At 45.1% G+C, this 12,649-nt stretch overlaps 2 protein-coding genes across 5 annotated transcripts in view; one reads left to right on the top strand and one right to left on the bottom strand.

Annotated features, from left to right (window-relative positions):
- Positions 1-12,649, bottom strand: part of DOCK1 (dedicator of cytokinesis 1) — a 556,998-nt gene that overhangs the window by 273,689 nt on the left and 270,660 nt on the right. The window lies entirely within an intron of this gene.
- The window catches only part of INSYN2A (inhibitory synaptic factor 2A), a 62,455-nt gene that overhangs the window by 861 nt on the left and 48,945 nt on the right, over positions 1-12,649 (top strand). The gene's annotated exons all lie outside the window — the stretch shown is intronic.

Raw genomic sequence — 12,649 nt, 5'->3', positions numbered from 1 at the left:
ACCCAGGACGGGCGTGGGAAACCAACCCAGGCTGCAGACCGAGCGAGCGGGCCGGCCGGCTGGCGAGCCAGGGCAAGAAGGAGGAGGGAGCCCGTGGGCCGGCCCGCGGCCCGGGGCAGCGCCGGGAGCCCCAAGTCAAGAGCGAGAGTCTGCGTCTTGCTGGTTCATGCTCAGGGTTCCCAGCTGGCATCTCCACTGCCAGGATAAAGAGCCTGTCCCTGTGACCTCAGCACAAGGCAAGCCACAGGGGGATGGAGCTCTCTGTAAGGGGATGCCAGGAGTGGGGGTTACTCTGGAGTACACCCGGGCCAGAAGCGGGGCGTTTGGCTCATGTACAGAGAAGGGCCCTGACCCCTCTCCCGCTGCGGGTCTGTGCCTGACGGCTGGACCCTGAACCAGAATCAGCAGTGAAGCAGTTTTAATTTGACCTTGTCTGCTTAGGCGCTTAAATTCTGCGGAGGCATCCCAGGGTGAACTGGCCAAGATGGGGATGGAACTTTGGGCCAGCCCTGCCTTGCCTGGGAACGCAGGAGGTATTTTCACAAGACTGGAGCTCAGAAGAGGAGGGTCCAGCAAGGAGGTTTTCCTTGGATAAGCACTAACAAGGGGAGGTGGGGTTCCCTTTCCATCTGCCAGAGAGAGGGGGGAATGTCAAGGTTACCCGACTGAAGACTTGATTGAAGACTACCACCCACATCACCTGACCCAGGCCATTCTCAGTGAGGAGTACACGTATGAAATCGCTTTAACCTCATTAAGCTTATGCTACAGACCCAGCAGAAAGTATAACCATCATTTCACTTTGCGGAGGCAGAAAGTGCCTGGGTTTTACTATTCACATTTTGTGCTATTTATTACATTCATATTCCTGTTGAATGTTTCTTTTCAAAGAAAAGTTCATATTTATCTTTGCCTTTTTTTTTTTTTTTGCCTTAGCGAACGTGTTGTTAGTTCAAAGGAAAAATGGAAGTCCTGCCATTTGCATGCCTCACCAGATATTAATAATTCACTATCCATGTTTACTACTTACATTAGATGGCACTGCTATTCATGATGGTTTTATTACAGACGCATTTGCAGAAAAAAAAAAAAAGGTCTAACACAGCCATCACTAATTGCATGATTTTGCATAAATTATGTTAGTTACAGAGAGTTCGAGCTTTTCTTCACTAAATTCATCATTTCCTTAAAGATAAGGTGATTCCGTTTAATTTATTTAAAGACAAGGCCTCTCCTGAAAGATAGGTGCCCTTGAAAAGCAGAGGTTACCTTTCGATTTACTGGAGTTTATTAGTGTGATTAAGACATTAGCTTTTACTTAAATCAGCCCCATTGTCCTACTGAGACACAGCCACTGCTGGCCACACAGGTTAGTTGGCCTCAGCTGGGAAGTTGGTACTTTTACTCTTGACTTTGGGGGCTTCTCTATTCTGCCATGGTTGTTTTCCTCAGGTGCAGGGTAGGGAATTTCTGTTTTTTATTTCTCCCTCTGTACGGGGGAGGGGGGGACAACTTTGTAAGTAAATAAGTTAATTAATGGAAGACTTGTGTATGAAAGGCATCAGAGTACCAGGAAGATTCCTGCACAATGAAATAAGCAGTCAGAAAATAAAAATGATTCTCAGATGTAGAGCTGAACCCAGCAGAGCAGTTGGGCAGATGTGTTCACTGAGCTCCACATTTGTATTCTCTTGTCTGTTCCCACCCATGGCTGTCTCATTTAGAGCTACAACTACTGAACTCTCTTGTATGAGAAGCAGATTACTTATGTGGGGACAGGCTGCTTCTCGGGGAATAATAATAAAGAAGTCACAGCTACACTGCAAAGCGGCAGCGCTGAGGCCCGGCATCAGTGTAGGGAGGCAGGGACCGGGTCGTCGGGAACGGCGAATTGTGAAGCTCTGGACCAGCCCACCAGGCACCTGAGTAGGCGCACTGCAAGGCTGCTGCTCAAGCAATCAGATGCTCAGGAAACCACACCAGTTGTGCCTGTTTAAGGCAACCACAGTCATTTGGGGACTGTGGTCATGATGGTGACCCCCCCAGACAAAACTGGCATGGTTACATTAAACATTCCCTTCCTCAACAGTTCCCTGACCAACTCCTCCAAGCCCGTCATTCCCCCACCACCAAAATGAGCTGACATAATTTATGAAGCCGTTTCTTTTTAGTCTCCTCACATATTTGATTTTAATATTTCATAACATGACTTCAATATTTTAAAGCAAAATTTAGTATGATTGATATGACATGACAACACTTTTATTACCACGGAATTTGCATACAAACATTTGGATAAGTCTTTATCTAATATTTGGGCTAACCTATGACATAAATGTCGTAAAGACGTTACACATTTTCTTCAGTGTATTTTTAAAGTATATTTTTCTTGTATATTAAGGACATAACACAGAGATATGATGCCACGTTGTGGGGATCCTGCTGGGATTCATATAAAGACGCTGCTTAGATGTCAATTCATATTAAACAGTAAGCCATACGCATTACAGGTTTGAACCTTTGGGCTGTGTACAATAGATTATGTATCTGTTTCAGGTTCAGGGGCCCTGAAGTGTCTCCAAGCACCCGAGAATCTTACCTGTCAGCTTTACAAAAAACATACCTAGGGAGACATTGCTGGATTCTAAATTCAATTCTTGATATAAACTCTCTCAGACACCCCCTCTACCATAAGCCACTGTGATATTCAGTATGGGTCTGAGTCATACATACCGTAGACATCATTCACACCACAATGAATGAATGAGTTGAGGGATTCTGAGTTAGATAAAGATGTTATCAAGTGACAAACCAGTAATGTAAATAAAAACAAAACACTCTGATAGCTCTGTGGCTTTCTGCTGGACGCATATTCTCAGCTCTAATTGGGAGAGAAAGAAAAAGAACTCGACTACAGAAAAGCAGATAATAGGGACAAGGACTTCTGTTTCTAAATTATAAACCTTTTGGCCAACACTATGTTTCCAAGGGATTTGGGAAGAACAGTCTTCAAATTCATCATTTGCAAATATTGTTTCTGTAGAGTACTGAGCTGATTATTCCAAGTACTGTACATTCACAGACAAGCTCTCTTTGCCGTGTTATCTTGCTGTTAGGAGTTGACACCAAAGGTGAACAGAGATGTTTACGTCTACACACTGACCCTTCACCCAAGTTGTGCTATTATGGCCATGACAAGGTAAAGAAGAAACTTTTTGAAAAATCACAATAGTATGGCAAAAAGCTGGTCAAAGTTTATATTGCAGTTACTATGGAAAATTCCAATTCAACTCTTAATAATCTAGCCTTAGGCATAAAATGAAATGCAGTAAACTATAGCATATGAGAAACATAAGAAAGAGGTTTTGTGAAATACCAGAAATACTATGGGCAGGCAGTCCTGCGAATATGATACTCGCCTCATCAAGACTGCAGAGAGAAAAGGCAGGAAGGGGAAGCTGATGGTCTGAGAGCTTCGTTTCAGCTGCTCAGTTAAGAAACCACCAAGGAGGTACAGCATTATCCACTTTAAACAGAAATGAAACTGACCAATCTTTGTTTGTGTTTCCAGGTCATCATTCCACTGGTGATGTGGGCCCCTCCATACTGGTTGTTCCCTGGGAGGTATCCTATGTTTGTCCAATTCTTTATCTTTCTCATGTGTATTAATACTTTAGTAGTCAGACTCCGAACACCCCGTATTATCTGCATTGTGTTCCCTGGAAGCTGCTTGCTTTTGTAGTAAGCGATTTTAGCATCCTTGGAAATGTAATGGAACTATAAAACCTGGGCTCCGGTAATGGGCAAGCACTGGAAAGTAGATTGATATGCAGATGGCTTGGTCCAGAAAGGAAGGCTGGTCTGTGGAAATGTACCCAGCCGTAGCGGCAGTGGCCATAGCAGGGTGTGAGATATTGCAAGATGAGTGAGCGGTTCTCAAGAGGTTCAAGGCCAGGAAGGCGAGAGGGGGTGGGAGATAGGATGAGGAGAGGACCAGCAGTGTGCTTTGGGGGTTCCCAGGCAGACAGGGTGATGACCTATGGAGAAAAGGGGATGAGATGCACACACAAATCCTGCAGCTGAGCACAGCTGCTGGGTGCTCAGAGTGAGAGACCTGTGTGGGAAGGTAAGAAGCGACGCTGGGCGCAGGCTTCAGGGTGGATATCAGAGAGTGAAGAAGCAGTTTAAAGCCAGTTTACGGAGGAACCAGCAGGGCAGAAAGGTCCTGTGTTCGTTGGTGATAGGTAACCACTGAATGTTTTGAACAACTGCATACATTTCTAGAAGACGAAGTCTTGATAGCTCGAGACAACCAGAGAAGAGGAATTGGAGATCGGTTGAGAGGGTGCGAAGGGTGAGAATTAACTGGTAGCAAAGGTGACTGGTGACCATGGAGATATATACAAGGGGGCATTTGGGAGAGAGACATCCTGGGTGGTGAGTCTGTAACATGGAGAAGGGACTAACGATGCTACTAACCCAGCCTGACACGGGGCTTAGGGATCAAGAGAAGCAGAGAAGCCAGGGAGCCAGTAGGTCTGGAGGAAAAAAGATAGGATTACTATCAGAAATCGGAATGTGAGTTTCCAGCTGGAAACATTATTTTAAAAGATAAGTGCTTCATCATTTCTTGCCTCTTAGAACGTCCATGAGAAATACTCTGAAAGAGGAAAAACTAGACCAAAGGATTCACACCGCAAAGAAATTCTTAAAGGACTAAGAATAGTCCTATGAAATAACAGGTGCTTAATGAATATTTAATGAAGCTATTAACAATAAACCTAGTCAGTGATTTTGCTAGAAATTCACAGACTCCAGATTGGACAATAATTTTTTTTTCCTTCCATTTCAAGTTTACTTGTTTTGAAGTAGGAATTAAAAGGATGAATCATGAGATGTTGCTAACAAGGAAGACAACTTCTAGAGATGCACTATCTTCAAATCTGAGCCACATGGTGATTAAGGAAGACAAAAGTCTCAAAGGTTTGGAGTTTTCCTCCCCCAAACTCAACCTTATGTAGAGCTTCCTTTGGTGAAAGTTCACATGGGTAGAAGTTGAGTTTTTAAAGACAGAATGTAAGTTTAATGACCTAGTAATAGAATTAGAGTGAAAGAAACCAGGGAGGCAAAGTAAGCCTCAATCCAGTAGATTAAATGCTCTTTTATCCCGAATGATGACAGTTTTTGGCTGAAAGGAATTTTCACCTTACCAAAATACGAGTCCATAGAATCAGTTCAAGACAACTAGAAAACATCTATCTTTTAGCCTTGACCCCACCTCTCAATTTTATATCATGGCATATCAATTTCATTGGGTTTGTGCCAGACTCACCAATGTATCTCTTCTTTTTTCAAGCGATACGAGAGTGGTTCGTAAAGATGTGGCTTTTTGCTTTTCTCTTTTTTCCATGTTGAAATGGCATGGCACAAACAACTAGACAACTGGCTTCCCATCAATCGTGAACTTACAACTCGCATTCCTTGGAGAAGTGTGGCAGGGAAGCACTCTCCAGAAAAGTTCATACACACGCAAGTGTAGAGCGTTTGAAAATCTCAATATGCTAGGGACTTCCCTGGTGGTCCAGTGGCTAAGACTCCAAGCTCCAAAACAGAGGGCTTGGGTTCAGTTCCCGGTCGGGGCACCAGAATCTACACAGGGCAACTAGAGCTCACACGTGCTGCAACTTAAGGCCAGCTGCAGCCAAGCACACGAGTGTTTTTAATAAAAACATTTATTAAAATATTTTAATAAAAATGCTAAGAAAGATGAGTTTCTCACTTTTAAACCATATTTTTCATCTGACTTCTCAGGCCATTGAAAAATCCCATGATAACTGCTTTTCTCAAACATTTATTGTCTCTTTGTTTTGAAAGTAGTTGTTAGTTCAGAGGCTTCACAGAAGGACTTTCCCTCCTGGTTTAATTTTTATTGTTGTTTTTGCTATTTCTAGTCATCTCCACGCACACTATTCACTCTCCTCTAAGTATGTCTTTGCTTTACATATTGTTTCTATCAGATTTACTAGTGGGGCGAAAACCCCCAGGGTTAGGCTGCTGCTGCTGCTAAGTCGCTTTAGTCGTGTCCAACTCTTAGCGACCCCATGGACTGCAGCCCACCAGGCTCCTCCGTCCATGGAATTTTCCAGGCAAGAGTACTGGAGTGGGATGCCATTGCCTTCTCTGAGGGTTAGGCTACAGGATGGAATTGATCACAGGGTTGCAGAAACTGGCTCTGTGAACACACCAGCTGGTCTTCTTGGGCAGGGCAAGCCAAGGGAGGCATCCTTTCTCCAGAAGGCAAGGTCAGCCGCTGAGTGAGTGGTAGAGGATGGACTGGAATCCAGGGCCCCTGGCTCTCATTTCATTCCTCGTGACCATTAAGTTCCACATCAAAGACTCAGTCCCAACTCTGGATCTAAAGCGTCTGTGAAAATGACCACTGGCATGCCCAGTTTTCAAATAAAAACCTACAACTGTATACTTTATATAATCAGCCATTCAAAGTGGCTTACCAACCTTACAGGGGGTTCTCAAACCTGTTTCTCTCAAATAACTTATCCAGTGTCGTCCACAGATGCACCCTATTCTTAAGTGCACTGTCCTCATCAGCATCACTTCCTCATCGGCGGCAGCATCACCAAGACCACATACCTGGGGCTTCACAGATACCAGCCACCTGGGCCCGCATCACAGATGAGAGTGCTTACAGGTGCATTCGGGGGGCACTGCCCACACCTGCACCCCCAGTTCTGCCAGTTACTATCAGGGTGATGTGGGCACAGGTTTACCTTGCAGTGCCTCAGTTTCTCCCCCTTTTAAGAAACAATAACCGGTCCATCAGAGATATTTGGTAGAACTTCCCTGGCGATCCAGTAATTAAGACTCCAAGCTTTCACTGTAGGAGGTTCAGGTTAGATCCTTGATTAGGGAACTACAATCCCGCATGCCATGTGGCATGGCCAAAAAACAAAAGAAAAAAAAAAAAGTATTTGGAGAATGCAGTATTAGAACATGGACAATGTGGGGCTTCCTTGGTGGCTCAGTGGTAAAGAATCCCAGGTTCGATCCCTGGGTCGGGAAGATCCCCTCGAGGAGGGAACAGCTACCCACTCCAGTATTCCAGCCTGGAGAAGTCCATGAACAGAGGTGCCGGCAAAGAGTTGGAGACGACTGAGCAACTTCCACTTTCACTTTTTTACTCGCCCAGGTTATATAATCTGAGCAGTATTTTGAGCTAGTTTGTGGAAGGGGCAGAACTCAAAAGCAGGCAGGCAGTCTCTACACCCCAGTTCTGAAGCACCCTGTGATATGACAGAGCCAGGAAGGATCATGACAAGAGAAGACCAGAATGACAGAATGCCAAAGGGATGACCTTGCACACCCCCTCGCCAACTTATAAAATCCTACACGTAAATCATTCACTAATAATCAACCTCCAACCCCTGACCCCTGCTGAGAAGAGCTGCCTCCGCCCCCGGAATTTCTAGGAATGGACCAAATTCTAGATCAAGAGAAAAAAAGGTGTGAATATACCTTATTCTGGCTGTGGACCTGCCAGGTGACAATTTACTTGGCATTCACCATGTGATCATGAATCCACCATGCAGAACACCTGTGTTTTGAATGGTGACAGTCACAGGTCACTCATTGCCCTCTGGGAGGAGAATCCATGTCCACTGTTGATCCCAAGTGGGGCCACTGGAAGCTCACCGTACTGCCCTCAACCTGGGCTCTGTTTGGTGACCAGCACCCCGTGGCTAAGTTCATCCTAGAAAAAGTATTACAGAAGGGGGCGGCTCTCCTTGCTCCCCTGGGACATCACTCATTCATCCTTTCATTCAGTAAATATTTACGGGTACTTTTTATGTGTCACGTGTTGCTCTAAGCTTTAGGAATGCCGCAGGAAATACAAGACAATGAGGGGAATAAAACAAAACACGGAGACTGGTGGGTCTTCATCTTGCCTGCGTTATCCCGGTCATCTTGACTCCCCCGGCACCCCTTTCCCTGGGTGCCTGCTGGGGTAGGGACCAGTATATTTCTTCTAGAGAGTCAGGTTCAAGGATGGAGACCCTGAGGAAGATGCATGTCTTCCTACTTCTGAGAGAAGAACAACCTCCCTTAGGATTCTTTAAAAGGCTGTCTTTAAAAACAACAACAAACCTTGTAAAAGCTTCCACTTCTTTAACACTTACGCTCTCCTCCAAAGTTTCAAGAAGGTCAAGTGTAAGAGGGGTCATTTAAAGTTTTGGAAAGACATATGTTTTCCTTTTAAAAAATTATTTTTAGGATTCTGAGGGGAACAGAATCATTTCAAGATCAGCAGTACTGCTTACGCATGGCAATGCCAACTTCCCTTCTTGAACCTACACAACCTTTCCCCTCTGTACTCTATTCCTTTTCCACAATCCCCGTGAAGGAAGAGGTGTCCAGAGATCAAAAGGCAGAAGCCGAGCATAGAGCATAGACTTAAAATGGGATCATTCGTCCAGTCCAACACTCGCGCTCATTGCATGCTGGGTGCTTCATAAAACGTGAAACTGTGACAGTCCGGCCTCAGTTGCCTAAGAGGAACTGTCCAGCTCAGTTCTGAACAGGAGAAGGGTCGCTGCAAACCGCCTGATCCGGAGCAGTGCAAAGCCGACGGCAGTGGCTCTTGCTAGCAGGAACCCTTTGCCTTTGTCCCACTGAATAGCACTTGGGATGTAATTCCCCGAGCACCGCCCCGTCCTCTCTGTGTTTGCCTGTCTGTCTGGGCAGTTCCAGGCCTCACTGTTCCCCTCACATTCTCCATCTTGTTTCATTTCTCCATCTCCCTTTTCCTTCTGCCCCATGTTCATCACAGAATGTAGTGTAGAATTATTATTTCTGAGTATTGATTTTATTGAGTGCAGTTTACTGAGTGCAATTTTATTTAGACTCCAAGTTAAAAAAAAACAAAAACAAAAAAACGACTTCACGCAACACCATTGGGCCAAAGCACACACACTCGGAAGTAACCCAGTGCAGAGGGGTGATCCCGAACTCTATTGATTTCCCCCCAGAACGTCAGGGGTTCCTCCTCTATAGCAAAATCCAGGATTCAGTTAGAAGGCTAGGTTACAATGATTCCACCCTAACATGTTCATGTTATCCCACATGATTGAGATTTTCTAATTAAATTCTTATTTTGCAATAGCCACATCCCACTCCGAAGATGAAAGCCAGGCACTATAAGAACAAGCCTACTGGTCACATTTACTGTAGCAAATCTGTTGTAAGGGCCTTGACGTACTTTAGGAGAAAACAGAAAATACACGTCACTGCTGAACCATCTACTCATTTTCGTGCGAGTGTGGGTCATCTCTTGTCCCTGCATCAGCACAGAAAAAAAAATTTAAAGTAATACTTTGTAACAACCAAATTTGAGAGAGTTACACCAAGGTTCAAAAGATAAAAATCTGTGGAACGTGGTTTCTCTTAAACTAATGGAGCTCTGTCCCTTTACCCTTCCATTCATCTGATCCCTACACAGGATCCAGGCTCCATCTGATTGAGGATCCAGGTTATAGAGAAAGAATCCATGGAAACCAATAATATTGAGTACCCACCCTAAACCTTCTTAAAATGTCCTGGGTAAGGCCCCTCCTGTGAGGATACTGGGATGCATATCATTATATTCTTTAATTAGCAAGGATCAAAGGCTGATTGAGTTCGAGAGAAAGAGGAGATACTTAGCAGAATCTAGTCTGCAAACACTTACATAAGTGTAAGCAGAGAGAAGGAACACATCAAAGCAAAGCAACTGAGGCTTGAGGCCCATCTTTCCATGTCCCCCAGGGGATGCCTGCCCTGACTTCCCAGGGAACACTCTGGGTCCTTTCTTCTTCCTGCTCCCAGGATGGTCCTCAGCGCAGCGGGCTGGTGCTATCCACAGAAGAATGTCTTTTCCATGCTGAGCTCACAGCACTGAGGACTGGGCCTCGTTTTCCTGGGTGCCCAGCGCACGGTATGGTGCCTGCATCCCCCTTCACATGCAGGCACCATTCACTGCATCCGTGAAAGGGCCATGAAGACAGGCGTAGCTGGGGGGAAGGAGGGGGCAGGCAAGACTAGACTTGAATCATTAAAGAGGAGGATGGGGCCAAGGCCAGAACATGAACCACTGGGAGCAAAGACATGAAGGAGGGAGTGACCCACGTATACTCCAGAGACACTGTAAGCACTGGCTTGAGCAGACAGAGAGCTTGTGAGTAGGTCTGAGATATCCAGGGGGATAAGCGGGATGGAAAAGGTTACAGAGGACCCTTACAAAAACTGCTTTTTGGAAGTGCTACCCAACTAAGACTAGGCGGGTACTCACAAAGAGAGATGTTTGCAGTTGAAGGTGGGACTGAGGATGTGCAGGATGGAGGGACGGAGAGCTGAGAGCAAGGGACGTGAAAACACCAAGGTCGAGCTTGGGATGGTGAGGATGAAGGGAAGAAATCAATAGTGAAGCAGTAGGAAGGTAAAGCAAAGATCAGTGGGACCTAGCGATGGCCTGGTTAAGGGGGATTACACTAGGGAGTCTGGCAGGTAAAGCACTGTCAGCAGCTGTTAGGAGCCCTCAGAATCAAAGGACTCAGAGACATACAGCACCCTACGACGGGTGGGCTGGGGTCTCTTGGCCGCCGGGCAGGCCAAGTTCAGTCCTGCGTTTAACACTGGGCGCCTTTGCTGCATGCTCGGCTGGGGCGAGCGCAGCAGCTTTGTTACTGGGTTGAGCACAGACTGTTAGGGTCGCAGGCCGTTCGCCCCCGTGTCAGCCCTCCTCCCAGAAGGGCACAGAGGCCTCCAGGCTGCAAGAGACACTGCTGAGCTGCTCAGGCACACGGAGGCAGGCTTCTAAAGACATTAGAGCAGAGCGCGGTGGCTGGGGAGGGGGGAAGTGTGGCTTCATACTTTTTATGAGGCTACATAACGTTATGTACAGAAAAGAGAGAAGTTCATAATAGCTGTTGGTCAAGGAAAAACATTAAAGAACCAACTGACCCAGCAGAGTTAAAAAAAAAAAAAACCCATGGGGACTAATGAGAAGTCGAATTTATGTTAAGAAATAAAAAGTGAAAGCCATTTGGACATCAAAGGATGTGACACCCAGACATTTTTTATTTTTTTTTCACCTCCCACCCCTAAGAATATTTTGGGCACTAAATGCAGAAAGTGCACCCTAAGTGCTCCTGCAGTTGCAACTATTAGCTGCTACTGGAATATTCTCTCTGTTTCTACATCTCCAGCGACTGTACACTGTCTCCCTGACAAGTGTGGTCTACGCTGACAGCATCTCTCTTCAGGGTGATGAGTTATTTCTGAGGTCCCTCTCATTGTTCATCAGCTGCAGTGGAAGGAAAGGGGTCTTAATTCATTTCCTTAATTCATGTCCCTGGTGCACTCAGATTAAATAATTCCTGCATCATCTTGTGTGATAGCACAAGTATCCCAGAAAAGGAGAGTTCGTTCAGACCAGGCAACCATCCCACACTGGACCATGGCTGACAAACGTGAGCCGTATTTGGGAAGACCATGCATGCTGCCTCTGACTACGGCTTTTTGTTATGATTCTGACCCGGACAGTCATCTCTCTACTGATAAATAGAAGCTGATTACAAGAAATACTCATTTCTCCCCTTCTTTCATGGCTTGTGCTACCTCAGCAGTACACCCAAGACCTTGCAAAGTCTACAGTTTGACCGGGCCAAGGTACCAGGGGAGACACACTGCAATGAAAAACGCACGGGGGATCCGTTTTGATGGTAATAGATGGACACTCCCATGGCCGTGCCAGAGAGATGGATAGCATCTTTAACTCTAATTGATTGCAGTTGTGGTGAATGGTCACCCCCAAGCAGAAACCCTGCCCGGGTGTTCCAATGTGATCTGAGATTGAGCCGGTAGAAGCAGCAGGGAAAACACACTCTGTTGACAGTTATTTTTTGGGGAAATTACTGTTCTAATTTTAGCTTCAGATATATGATGAGTCAAAACATGTCATTTAGCAAAAAAAAAAAAAAATATATATATATATATAAATATATATATATATATATATAAAAATATATATATGGATGGATTCATCATAGTTCATCAGTAAGGCAAAACAAGCACAAAGTGCATTCCAGTGTGCACGTTCTCAAAAGAGTGAGACTTTCATAAATAATCTAAGGAAGAGAAGCCACCTCTCTTGCATCCTACTAATTCCAGCTCTTGCGATCAGGCCCCACACCATCAACTAATTGTTGCTTAATAACTGGGAGCCTTTGGGGAATAGAGTAGGTGGGCTATTTTCTACATTCATCTAAATGCACTGAGAGCTATGCTCAAAACGAAAGGCCTTATTTTTAACATTTTCTGTAACTGTCATACTGAAGGGGGAGTGAAGAGGAATAGGGAAATCAGTTCCTTTTCTAGTCTTACAGATGACTTTGGTGAGTGGCTGTTAGCAGTTTTACTGAATTCTTTCTGGACACAGTTAATTAGCAAAGCTAACTGCTGCACATAAAGTTTCCTATGTTGATATAACATCTCAATTGGAGGAGGTATTTTTTTCCAGTTGATTTTGGCCACCGTCACAAAAGGTTGCTAGTCCATTTCTACGAATTTAGATCCCATCTGGACAGAGGATAAAGGA

This window comes from Bos indicus, chromosome 26, assembly GCF_029378745.1.
Source record: "Bos indicus isolate NIAB-ARS_2022 breed Sahiwal x Tharparkar chromosome 26, NIAB-ARS_B.indTharparkar_mat_pri_1.0, whole genome shotgun sequence".
NCBI lineage: Eukaryota > Metazoa > Chordata > Mammalia > Artiodactyla > Bovidae > Bos > Bos indicus.
This window is presented reverse-complemented; position numbering and strand designations above follow the sequence as displayed.